Here is a 14243-nt window from a genome sequence, read left to right on the forward strand (position 1 = left end):
AAAAACACAATCCATATTCTTTTACTTGCTTTGCATGAGCTAAAAAAGTTCTCCAAATAGAAATATGTACTGTCAGTTCCACTTTTTTAAAACATAAGTTTCCCTTTTCAGATTTGAAACAGCATCTACAACAGGAACTGATTTAGCTGAAGCAGTACATAAATTTGTAGTCAATGATGAACTGTTTGTGTTTCTACAAAATACCTCTCATGAATAACTGAGCACTGTAATATGATTTAAAGATGCACTTTTTCTTTAATAATAAAAAATTCTTGACATATTATATCATATTTAATAATAGCCATATTAATCAGGCGTTGCCAAAAGATATTTATAGTCAGATTCTCTCATTTAACATCCCTGTTTCCCCACACCAACCCACAGCCTCCATAACAAATGCTGAGTCTAACGTTAGGATGTATGACTACGTCTGAATACACTGAATCATTAAAACATAAATTTAAAAAACAAAAATTCCTTAAATAAAATTAAAGGAATATTTGAACAGATGTTGGTAAAAGAACGAACTCCTCTAGGAAAGTGTTCCAGATGCCTTTATCTACAAACATCAGAACTCACAACTCAAAACGGCTTCAGCATCAAAAAAAAATTATCTGGCATCAGAAATCAAGAAATAAGGTAACCTTTGTGGTTGGTTCCATCCATCTCTGAGACCCACCAACCTCAGAATGTAACTGTGCCTTTAGCCTCACAGTATGGTATCCCAGGTCCAGAAATAACCTTCATGCACAAAGTCATAAAAAAGAACAGAGACTTCCTTCTTGTAGATCTCCTCAGGAGCTAGGAAATCTTTCTCCATTGTCCCACAGCAAGCTGTTCCTCACCTTTTATTAGCTAGGACAGACTTTGTCAATAGCTCTGGTGAATTACTCTGAATTACTCTGGTACCTAGACCAAACACATGGGGTAGAATTAACACTGGAAAGTCAAGCACATTAACCGTTGACCAGTAGGCAACCCCAGTGTCAATAGTTACTGTATAGGGGAGAAGCATGCCATAAATACTGATAACTAAATGCATAACACCCTACAAGAATGACAATACTATAAAATGAAGACAGAGATGGAAGAGGAGGAAAGGAGGGAGGGAGGGAGAGGCTACAGACAGGTACATGGATGAATGGATATAAAAGTCTCAATTCTAAATACAGTATAAACCATCTAAAAAACACATCTACCAAAAAACTGATGGAAAGTTGTATAGGAAGTATAAGTTTTAGACAATTCTATCTTTTAATAATAATGCATTTTGGCAACTAGGCCAAGGGAGATCATTATTATGCAAGTTTAGCAGCTGAACAGCATAAGCCCATTGTATCAAGGATCCAAAATATCAACTGCCTGGAATAAATAAATAAATAAATAAAGATCCCTTGGTTGACGTAACAGCAGGGTCTATGTAATCCTCCTACAGATGTCTGCTTGCCTCCCTCCCCTGCCTCTCTGTTCTGCTGTCCTTTGGGGGAGGCATCCCTGCATACACTAAAATTGGGTGAAAGGAGGGTCCCCAAAAAACTAGAATAAACTTAGTCACAATTTGCCTCAGCATGGCCATTTTTGCTTAGACTGACATGCTTTAAATCTAGCAGGTTAGGCATAGATAGATACATTTCCAATAGGCAGGTTTTAGGAAGCGTTCAAACATTATCTTGCAGGCCAAGCTGACAGCCTATCCCAACCCCTTGACAAATCTCCATCAGATGCCAGACAAGGACATCCCAACTTTTCAGTTCATGTTTTAGCATAATAATCTCTAAGAAACCTTCAGGTCCTTGTCAAAGGTGGAAGGTCAAAGATCACTCCTTAGCTGGCTAAAGTCATAGAAATGATAATAAGACCACCTTTTAGCTAAGGAGTTTGTGGATTAGAAACATCTGACAGGTCTCTTGCAGGAAAAATCCCTCCCCCTTGTCTCCTCCCATCTAGCTCACACCATGGAGGCAATCATATTACTAACCCACCCATCTGTTTGCTGTCCATCACCTGACATCAGTACCTGCGCTTAAATACCACTTCTTAATGATGTGGAGCACACCATCACTCAATCACCTTAGTGATCTTACCCCCTCAAAGGGAAGGATTAAAAGGACTCAACCACGAATAACCAGCGGCCACTGCCTTGCTAAGTTATGGTGTGGTCATGTGCTCTTTGAGCTACAGCCACGCCATGTTTCCTGGCTTTGGCCCCCTCCCCTACCTTGGGGAGGTGAATCTCCTCTCTCTCTCTCTTTCTCTCTCTTTCTCTCTCTCATTAATTTTTAAATAAACTGTATTTTCTAATTTAACTTCTGTGCAATTCTCTGCATCATTCATGCAGCATCAGATCGCACACCAGACACCCACACCCCAGCGGGCCTGACCTAACATTCTGGAGGCCCTGCTGGGTGTGTGCCCTAACACTGAGTACACCCTCAGCCCATGATGAGAGCTCCTCCTGCTTGGTTTTGCACCATAGCACTTAAAGTAATCTAACGTCTTCAATACTTTCCTTAATTATTTCACTTACTGCCTACTTCCTCAATCACTGGACTGTAAGCTCCATGAGGACAGAGACTGTAAGCTACATGCTCTCTTCACTTGAAAAATGCCCAACAACACAACTCTCAGTCACTATTTGTTGAATGAATGAATCCTCAGCTTATTTTTCAAATAGGCAAAATCTTTTACTTGATCCACACCCAATTCTTCTTCTCATACTATACTCTCTCCCAGGTCCTCTCATCACCACCCACAACTTGGAGTCTCCAGATTCAAATGTGTATCTCTAGCCCAAACAGAACACTGCTTTCAGTTTTACCTCAATATCTCCTACCAGAAGCCTCACAGTCATCTCAAAAGTCAACAAATGCCAAGCTCAGCCTGGTACAGGACACTGCAGTCTGTGCCTTCATAAGCCCCCCCGGTTACTTTGATGCAAAGTTTGATAACCACTGGTCTAGGCTTGGGCACTGAGAGTATGAGCTTTAAATGATCTTAGACTTGACATGGCTCCCTATTTCTACCCTATCCCAAACCCCCTCTTCCATCGTGAGCAAGATTCTCTCTTCAAGTCTTACATTTTATACCAGTCCACCACACACAAACTTGTAGACAGACACACTGCTGGCACTCTCAAATTTAGTATCCTGTTATACATTTTCTTTCGATTTCTATACAAATTGGCTTGCTAAGTTTATTCTATGTTTCTCCCCACTAGAACATAAGCTCTATGAATCCCAAGCATAGAACACTGTGGGCACTTATTTGTTAAATGAATTTAAAACAGCTACATGAAAAAGACTCATGAACGGCATTGTGGTGATATTTGTACCAAAACTTGATATAAGCCAATTACCTTTTTATGGTTTTAATCAATATGATACAATAAATCCTTTTAAGTTAGCTACTGCATCTGCTTTTAAAAGAAAGCAAATTGATCTTTCAAAAAGGGGAAACAACACTAGAAAACTAGTTTCTAAGAAGATACCATAAAGATATAGTTAGTTTGCCCTAAAAATTAAACCCCCATCTATGCTATTAAAAAAAAAAACTCAATCTAAATATTCCCAAGAAAAGAAAATTGTGCGCACACCTACACATATACACGCACACTGATAGCTTCCCAAAAGAGACAAGATCAAAAACAAACGATGAGAACCAAGACAACTCCCAAATAAAAACCAAACCTTCAGAAGAACAAATTAGAAAGCCTGAAGAAAAAATGTTCTATTCTAGATGAAGTTTGTTCAACCCAGCCAGCTCTTACTATTCTATACCACTCTCTCTACTCTACCCTACTTAAACCCTAACCCTTATTCTGTAGGACTTAGTTCGAGTAACTTTAAGGTCACAGCTTTGAAGTTTTGAACCTGGTTTGAGTAGTTCTTTGTTCTACCAACTATCTTTTACACCCATATCCTATTCTGCTCTTGTTTGGTTAATTTATTCTCATTTTCAAAAAGTCTTTAACTAGCCAAATCTGGATTGCAAATTTTGTTGGTCGGATCCGTTAGGTGGAATTCTCCCAGACAAAGATGTAAATGCTGATGGCTTTACTTAGGAGGTGGTTAGGGTGCACTAAAAGAAGAGTGAGGAAGTGAGACAGAGAGAAGGTAACCAACAAAAGGTACATTGTTGAAGAGGCTGCCATTATGGAAACTTAGTCCCTCAGCTGAGGACTCTGAGGACAATGCACAACACACCTCAGGGTGGCCCCACATGAAAGGTGAGGTAGTTAGAACTTAGGAATTTCCCATCTGTTATCAATCTCTCTGACTGAGGGTTGCTGGGGTGGGGTGGATGGGGTGGTTTCCACTCCAGTATTAGGGCCAAGTAAGCTTTCTGACTTCTAATTGGAAGACTTTAAGGACAGATGCCCAGGAGTGGTGAGTGATAGAAAGAGTCTCTCCTCTGGAGGAGTAGGGACCACTGGAATCATTCCACAGAAGACCCTGTCGGTGTGGGGCTTCCCCTTTGACTCTTTGCCGCTTTCCTTCCCTTCCAGGGCCAGAACAGTTACAGATCCAGCTCTTTCAAAATTCTTTCTTTCTTTCTGAAGTGGGCTGCTCTCCCACAAAGAAAGTGCAGGAGACAGGTCCCACCTGAGCAAGCATGCCCCTGCTCCCCCACGCTGCAGTAGCAAAGCCAAGACTCAGGTGTGAACCTCAAAGTGCATGTAGAAAATGCTGAGCCTAGTGCCTATGTAGGTAAAGATGTTCTCCAACAAAGAGGCCTAGATTCCACAGTCAACAATGGGGTTTTAAGCTCAAGTCCCTAATCTCTTCCCCCCTCCCGCTCCCTCTTCTCTCTCTCCCCCTCCCTCTTCTCTCTCTCTCTCTCTCTCTCTCTCTCTCTCTCTGTCTCTCACACACACACACATACACACACACACACACACACACACACACACACTTGTGATCCCACACAGAAGAAAGGAGTTATTCCAGGACTCAGGTATAAACAGGCCCTTGGCTAAAAACAATCACAGCACCTTAATATCACCCAAAATGGCAACTTAATTTGTTTCTAACATGTACAGAGATTTATTATCAACAAATGGCTGAAAATAAGGTCAAAAACAAGGAAAAAAATTTTTAAGATGTAAAAAGGGTAGTAACTCATACCACAGCACAGAACATTAGCTATGCTGTTTACACTTTTTATGGTGCTCATGAACAACCACATCAATCCTGGGTGCCAAAAATAAAATGTGTTTCTAAACACAACAGACGCTATTTATAACCTAGGAGTGCCTGTCATCCTTCCTTTTGGAAAGGGAAGATCATACTGATTCCTTCAATTATCAACTAAGCACCTATTAAATGCCTGACATTGTGATATATGCAAAGGATATTTGTCAACCCAGTAACTTTTATTTTCAAGGAACAGAACACATAAAGGGAATTTACTGCCTCACACAACTCTTTAACAGTCCAGAGGCAGCCAGGCTTCAGCAGGTTCCCCCAGGCTTCCTTTTGCTTTCCTGATGGTCCCCACCCCACCTAAGAAACTGGATTCTGGCCCAAGCCTGTGGTTGGATGGCTTCTACACCAGAGGTTCAACCATCTTCTCCAGTGACAGGAGGAATTTCTTTCCCAAAAGCCCCACTCACACTGCAAATCAATAAGATTGGCTCAAATGCCCATTCCTGAGCCAGTGACCATAAAAAGTGTGACAAAGGACTGTCCTCAGCCTGGTCAGGCCTGGAGATAAGGGTGTGGCTAGCATCCTTTGAAACGCATGGGCCATGTAGAACATGACAGGAATATTGGAATAAAACAAGAAAACAAAACAAGAAAAAATTCACATCTGAGAATTAAGTACTGCTATGCCAAAAACACTTTTAAATATTTATAGATAAGTATGTATGTTTCTATATATAGGTATACACACATATGTGCATTACCTAACTTATATACATTTGATCTAAATGAAAATAATAAACTGTCAGGGGAGTGGGAGTGGGATTGGTAGTTCAGGGAAACTGCTAGGGGAGGGAGGGGCATACCTTATCAACAAGGGTACCTGCAAAATCAGCATTTGCATACCTAACCCTGAACTGCACCCCACATCTTTATAATAAAAAAAAGAAAGAAAATAATAGAGACACATAAAAGAATGAAGACTATGGATGGTATATATTTTAAGAACAATGAAGTCCTTTGGAAGTTCAATTTCAGGACAGACCCCTTAGGTGAAAGAGCTGAGGAAGGTCCACATAGAGAAGCAACACAAAGAAAATTAAGAAAAATGAGGATGGCAGCTTGTTAGTCCACAGAAATGGAGATGCTCACGGTGTGGTTCCCTTATGTTTTTTGAAATTTTATCCAAATGCATGAGTAATAGGGGAATTTAAAATATGATCCTAGAATAGCATTCAGAATACAAGCAAATTAAATATCCGTTGTCTAAACTTCTGCAAAGCAAAAACATGAGTGTTACTTGTAACATCAGCTCATAAGCAAAACCAGGCCTAAAAATCACATTCAAAGACATCTGAATAAAGTATCAAAGTTTATACAAAAGTTTTTCTCTTGACTTTTTTTAAAAATTTCACTTGACTATCTTATAAGGCATACACATTTTATGACATAAAATTCCAAAACACTATCTGTGCTTTAAGACAGTGGTCAACAAACCACAGTCCATGACCTGTTTTGTAAATAAAGTTTTCCTGGAAGACATCCACATCGATCCATTTATTCTTCCTATGACTGATTTCATGCTTCAACAGCAGAACTAAGTCACTGTGACTAACTGTGGACATATGATCAACAAAACCTAAATTACTTACTACCTAGCCTTTTCAGAATTTAGGTAATTACTTGTTTTTAATGTTCATTCTTAAAATTTTTAACAATAAAATGTGGGAAAAACTCAATTTTTGTTTTGAATAATTGAGAGTTTATTAATAGTTTAACAATGAAAATGCATTAAATAAAAATAAGAGATGATAATAAAAAAAATACTCACAATCTTTCAAGAAGACTTAACCCAGAAAATGAGCCATTCTTCAGCTCAGAAATCTTATTGTTACTCAGAATCCTAAAAATGACAGGAAAAAAAAAGTAAGTTGCCTAACATACAGTATCAATATCAAAGTAATTTAGCTTGCTATGTTTAAACCTATGAGGAATACTAAGACATCATTTATTATCCAGAACTTTTGAGATAGCTGACAAAAAAAAGCATCTTCCCCATTCTTTGAGAAACTACCTACTTAAAATAGCTCACTCATGCATCTTGTCACATCTTAAATCGTTTCTGTCACACTTAACCAAAAGCTTTAAAAAGAAAGAAAAGTCAACACATAATTAGCTCTGAGTTCAACATAAGCATAAAGAATGCTGTGTACATTTTATGTAACTAATCAACTTAGGTAAGTTGAAAGCTTATTTTAAAACTGGAAGCTTAATGGAAAAATGTACAACACATGAGTTATAAAATATCAACCTTACAAAGAAATAAAGTCTCTTCCAGATATCATTTCCATAATGCTGATTATTATTTGTTATTTAACATTACACAAATCTGTCTATATGTGTGAAAATAGGCATTCCATATGCACCCACAGACACAGGTAGCTGAAGCATAATATTATATCTCACATATTAGAATACTATTTATCAAAACATGAACTGAAAACAAAAACTGACTAACAGAAGTCACTGTTGAGCCTAATCCAATGGCCAGACTTGCCTGAGAAGAGACTACACTTCAAAGAAACTACATACTCTTGCTTCCTCTATAGGCTTTGTAAGTTTACGCAGCTTTTGCAGCATGAATATTAATAAACAGTTTCCATGAATAAGGTGAAAATGCTAAAGTGACCTGATTTGGGGGAGTAGGAAGATGAAAATGAGAAAACCAAGGCACAGAAGTGTTAAGTATGCAGCCTAGAATTACACTAGCAAATACCAGAGTCAGATTTTGAACCTGAACAACAGTTTCTACGCAAGTGCCATGTTCTTCAACATACATTGATGTTGGTCAAAAGATACACGACTGGCATTTTGGACAGAAAATCCTCCATCACACACACAGCACTGAGTAAGTTTCAGTGGTCCCCTTCACCATGGGTACAGCCTGAGTTGGTGCTTCTTGAGACAATGCAACACAGTGATTCTGGTATATATATAAATATTAACAACGTGTATCTCTGGGTCAGAAGATTTCAAGTATTCATTTTTATTTTCTCTAAAAAACTTAATTACTTGTATCAAAACAAACAAAAATATCCACTTGATATTTTATTTTCTTTTGATATCAGTGGAATACAAAAAAAAAAAAAAAATCCCTGTTCATGCAGATAAACATATCAGAGCCTTTTCTGTGGAATGACCAGGAACTCCAAAAGTGTAGCACCCCTGGGCCTGGACCCTAGCTCTGTCACTTTCAAGTTATGTTGATCTTGGGCAAGTCACACCACCTCTCTGCAACAGAGTTCCTTCATTCATAAAGGGGTGAAATAATATTTACTTCATAACCACCAGAAAGTAATTAGAAAAAGCATGACACACTCAATGAGCATCCATTAAGTTTCAGATTCTATTTCCTCGGTTCTAAGACATACATCCTTTTTCTTGTCCGTGTTTTTAAAGTCAAGAGCTATTTTGCAATCAAAGTACATTATTGTGTAGTATTGTGTTCCTTCCCAAAGCCGTTACAAACACAAAGATAAGGCTTCAGTCATTGGAACTAAGAAAACACAATGATCAAAAACATTCCAACTGAAATACAGTACCATTTTTCTCTAATTAAAATTGCAAAGGTAGCCAGGCACAGTGGCATACACCTTTAATCCAGTATTTTGAGAGGCTAGGGCAAGAGGACTGTCTGGGCCCAGAGGTTCAAGACCAGCCTGGGCAATATGGCGAGACCTCATCTCTAAATTAAAATAAAATAATTAGCCGGGCGTGGTGGTGCATGCCTTTAGTCCCAGCTATTTGGAAGGCTGAGGTGAAAGGATCACCTGAGCCCAACAGATCAAGGCTACGGTAGCCATGACTGTGCCACACAGACCTGGGCGACAAAGTGAGAATCCGATGCAAAGAAAAAAAAAATTACAAAGGTTTATTAGAAGAAAGGCAATCGAAAAAGCAAAAGTGAACAGAAATTCACAGGTGGTCACAAGGTTACTCCTGGAACAAGATCTCTCATGTTCCTGGAAGAGCACACCAGGAGCTTGTGAACCTTGGAAGCCTAAACAAGCATCACCAAATATGACAAAAAGCCTATGTGATTACTTTACATCAGCATAATTTATAACAGGCAAAAACTACTAAAGAGATCAATTATAAGATGAAGAATTAAGCAAACTACGGTACCTTCAAACAACAAAATTATATGCATCTGTTAAAAATGATTCTGTCATGGGAAACTGGATGAAGAAGAAATATTTACAATCCATTAAAAAGTCCACAGCAAAATTGACACCACTGATTTAAAAGAATCTATACCAGCTGGGCATGGTGGTGTGTGTCTATAGTTCCACCTACTTGGAAGGCTGAGGCAGAAGAATCGCCTGAGAGCAACAGGTTCAAGGCTGCGGTAGCCGTGAGCATGCCACCGTACTCCATCCTGGGCAACAAGAGTGAGATTCTAACTCAAAAATAAATAAACAAATAAGAGAATCTATGAACAGACAAAAGATTAAGAAGAAATGATTAAGAAGATTAATAAGAGAATCTATGAACAGACAAAAGATTAAGAAGATTAACATCAATATGATCACAATTTTAGTGAGGTGTTTTTGTTAATTTCTCTTTTATTCTTTACAATCTCATATCTTTTGACAAATTTAGAATTTTATTTAGAGTTTTATTTCTGAGTGCTGTTCTTCCTGATAATAAACATAAAGATTTTTTTAGACTGAAGAATATAATTTATTTAGAAAGGAGACTGGTGAAAGAGAGAAAAGGGACCCACCTCCCCCAGACTTTGGAGGGGCTCGGAACTTAAAGAGAAGCATAACCCAGTCATAGCTCAATGGAAGCATGTCTGGGTCAGAGCTTAAGAAAAGCAACGGCCATAAGAATATTTTAATAGTTAAGTGTAGCCTGAAATTAATTTTGAGTATATCTTAAAAGTAAAAGCAAATAAGGAAACTTTTATGCTTTGAGTTTAAAGAGTCACATTTATTTATTTATATTCAAAAAATGTTCATGAATGACTGATGTTAGCAACTTAATTGGCACTAAAAGTTGTATAAAGGACAACACTACTGACATCAGAGTCCAGGGTTTTAAGACCCCAACAGAAATAAGTGATTCTGTTTGTAATAGTCACTTCACTTTTTTAGGTAGATTTCAACTTCATCTTTAAGATGGCAAAAAAATTAAAATGGAATAACTACCAAGTTTCCTTCCAGGTAGTTCTAATTTTCTTTATTCATTCTTTAATGAGCAAAGCTGCCAAATTTTGCAGCAATGGAGAATGTATAACCAATAAACCAAAAAAATAAGGAAAGCTATACAAACTACTAAGCTCAGTGACATTAGTGTCCTGTTTCTGAGTGAAGAATGAAACTCAAATGTAGAAGTACCTTATAAAAAACAGCCAGGGAGGTGACTGAATTACACTCACAGCAATTCAGTAATGCTTCAGCCAAAGGATTGTCATTTGCTCAGTCATAAAAGCTTTAGTACAATAAATGATAGATTTTATTGAGGAGAGTAAAAAGGAAGACATTTCATCACACTTAAAAAGTTATAACTGTAACCTTAAAAATATAGTTTACGAGCTCAAGTTAATATATTCAGTCTATACATTACTTGATGTGTTTAAGGATTTTGTGCAAGAAAACAGAATCAGTATAAATAAATCTACCCTGTAGACAGTTTTTATACTCAATTTGGAAACAGGGGACTGTGGAACTAGCAAATGCATAATATCATGTATCATTATAAGCCTAAAACCCATTCATAATCAATATTTTTGCTGACATCTTTGAAATTTCAAACTTTCTAGAAGGTATCTAAATGAAAAATATAAAACTTGACCAAAGTTATAAAGCTTATATATACCCATTCCTGTTCTATACTAATGATGTTAACACCCCGTGATCTATAGACAATGCTTTAAAAATGCTACTCCGGGCTCACGTCTCTTGAATTTAAAGACTATAGGAAGCGTTTGATGTCCATTACTATCATTTAACATGGTACCAAGTTAGTTTGGTATAACATTTATGCTGAAATATGAAATAAGGAGGAAGACAACGTAGTTTTTTTTTAACCCAAAGTTTACAGAGCAGAAGAAATAAAAATTAAGTAGTATTAGAAGTCCTCAGTTGCTTGCTATTACAAGTCCCAGACAGAAGGAATCATTGCAAGCTGCTAACAACACACTCACCCTAACAGCAGGTAAAAATAATTTTCCTTTGAGAGGAATTCTAAAATGTATTTCAAGAGCATTAAATATCCTAATCAAATGCTAGGAGTATAATTCTTGACATCAGACTGCTGGAGGGAAAAATCAAATAAACAACCAAACAGGGTTATTGTAGTGAGTTGAATGGCTGTAGAGGGTTGAAAGATATGGAACCCATGAATGTTACCAGAATGTGATCTTATTTAGAAAAAGAGTGTTTGTAGATGTAATTAAGATAAGGATCTAGAGATGAGAGTATCCTGGATTAGGGCAGGTCCTAAATCCAATGGCAAACACCTTAGAAGAGGAGAGAAGAGAAGGCCACATAAAGATGAAGGCAGAGACAGGCCTCAGAAAGAGACCCAAAGAGACATTTACAAGTCATAATAACTAAATATTTTCTAGAACTAAGGAAAGGAGCAAACAGGACATATTCAAATGGAGTACATTTTCTAAAATTAAATTGGATGTTTTTAAATCCATAAGCAATGTTAAAAGATAAACAATTAGTTTACAACTCTTACCCAAAGGCAAACAACAAATTTTCCAAATACATAAAGAGCTCTTTAAAAAATTAAGAAAAAATAAATTCCCCAATAGAAAAATTGGCAAAGGCCCTGACAGATCGTTCAATAAAAGTAAACACCAACGAGTCACAACCATATGAAGGGATATATAACCTCAATTATGAGAGAAATAACAAAATTAAAACTAAAACAAGACTCCATAAATCATTTATCAAAGTGTGGAAAAAATGTGATAATACAATTTATATTCTGAAGGAAACGGCCACTCCTATTTTGCTATAAATAAGTACAATCAAGTTGCATGAGATGGTGCATGCCTGTAATATCAGCTACTAAGGAGGCCAAGGTGAGAGAATAGCTTGAGCCCAGGAGTCCAAGATCAGCTGGGTGATATAGCAAGATCCTGTCTCTTTAAAAAAAAAAAAAAATCAGTCACTATGGAGGGCAAAAGTATGAATCCATATATAATATTTGATCCATTAATTTCTCTTCTGGAAATGTATTCTAAAAACATGCTTGCACTTGTATAAAATATAATAAATATTATGATTTATATAATTACATAACAAAATTACTCACTGTACTATTGCTACAAAAGCTAATTACTGGATATTTAAGTTGGTTCAAATAATAGGGGATTTTAGGTGATTTTTTTAGTTGGGGGGGTTGGTCTATCTACAAGGATACCAGGGAAGATGGAGGGTTTCAGGATGCTGGGAGAAGCAGCTCTTCAGGTATTCATACAGAAAGATCAAGGCATGCATTTACATATTAAAAGTTTCTACTCCTTGACATTTCTACTTTGCCCAATTAACACATATTGTACTAATACAAACTGATATTTTTAGATTTTTCATGTATGACACATGTTATTGCCACAATATTCTCCATCAAGTACCAAAAAATATAGACAAGAAAGGCAGAAAAGTTGGATAGGTTTTGAACCAGGTGAGTCACTAACCTCAATCGGCAACACCCTAAATTTTTAGGGGCACCTGTGCTAAGTGAAAATCATGAATGTTAACTCCTCAAAAATGAATATTTAGTGCTTTACTTCACTTGTCCCACTAATAAAAACTGGTCATTCCCAATGTTCTTCAAAGTTCTAGTCCAGGGCTGGCCAATTCCAACCAGCCACCAGTTTTGTTTTGTTTTTTAAAGCTTATGACTCCAAGAATGGTTTTTACATTTTTGAATGGGTGAAAAAAAATTAGAAGAATATTATTTTGTGACATATGAAAATTATACGAAATTCAAATGTCAATGGTCTTAAAGTTTTGTTGGAATACAACCATGTCTATTTGCTTACATATTATCTAAGGCTGCTTTTGTGCTATTACAGCAGAGATGCTACTAACAATAGATACTCTGGCCTATAGAGCCTACATAAAATATTTACTAACTTAGTCCTTTATGGAAAAAGTTTGCCAAATCCTATTTTACTCTACCATAGTTTATTGTTTTGGGGTAAATGCAAACCAAGTGTTAATTTCTAAATTAATTCTTCGTAGTAAGTAAAAATAAAGGGGAATCTTAACGAATTTCAAAACTTCCCAGCGATATGGATAATCTTTATTTTAGTTTATTTATTTTTTATTTTTTTATTTTTTTGAATTGGAGTCTCACTCCGTTGCCCAGAATGGAGTGCAGTGGCACGCTCTCGGCCACCGCAGCCTCAACCTGCTGGACTCCAGCGATCCTTCCGCCTCAGCCTTCCAAGGAGCTGGAACTACAGGCACGCACTACCATGCCCGGCTAATTTTTTATTTATTGTAGAGACGAGGTCTCGCCAAGTTGCCCAGGAGGGTCTCGAACCCACAGGTTCAGGCAATCCACTCACCTCACCCTCCCAAAGTGCTGGGATTATAGGCTGAGCCACCAAGCCCGGCCAGATAATCTTAATTTTAAAATTACATTTGGCAGTAGTGGGAAAATGCCAGGGGGTGGGGGTGGGGGGTGGGATTGGCAGTTTAGGGAAACTGCCAGGGGAGGGAGGGGCACACCTTATCAACAAGAGTACCTGCATAATCAACGTTTGCATACCTAACCCTGAAAAATTGTACGCCACATCTTTAAAAAAAAAATCACATTCAATTCTGCATGGCATCGGCAATTACATATATTTTGTCATAAGTATTACTTTGTTCACTAATGTGTCCTCCTCTTGATTGAATACATTCAATCACTCATTCAATCATTTTTTTGCAGAAAAAATTCTGAGCTATATGCTTTAGTTCTTGTGTGTCAAAAATGTTTTGTCTTCACTCTACTCACCTTGTATTAACACCACTTCTCATTATCTGAAATTACCCTTTTTAGGTATTTGTGTATTTACCATGTGTCCGA

The 14243-nt window shown here is 37.3% G+C and overlaps 1 protein-coding gene across 1 annotated transcript in view; it reads right to left on the reverse strand.

The window, feature by feature from the left end:
- ADGRA3 (adhesion G protein-coupled receptor A3) overlaps nucleotides 1-14243 on the reverse strand; it is a 131723-nt gene that overhangs the window by 87440 nt on the left and 30040 nt on the right. Inside the window, exon 2 of the mRNA XM_008057941.2 lies at nucleotides 6973-7044. The gene's annotated coding sequence lies outside the window, so the exon portion shown is untranslated. The remainder of the gene's footprint in view (nucleotides 1-6972; nucleotides 7045-14243) is intronic.

The sequence above is a fragment of the Carlito syrichta genome, unplaced genomic scaffold (assembly GCF_000164805.1).
Source record: "Carlito syrichta isolate Samal-C Ts95f unplaced genomic scaffold, Tarsius_syrichta-2.0.1 Scaffold303160, whole genome shotgun sequence".
Lineage (NCBI taxonomy): Eukaryota > Metazoa > Chordata > Mammalia > Primates > Tarsiidae > Carlito > Carlito syrichta.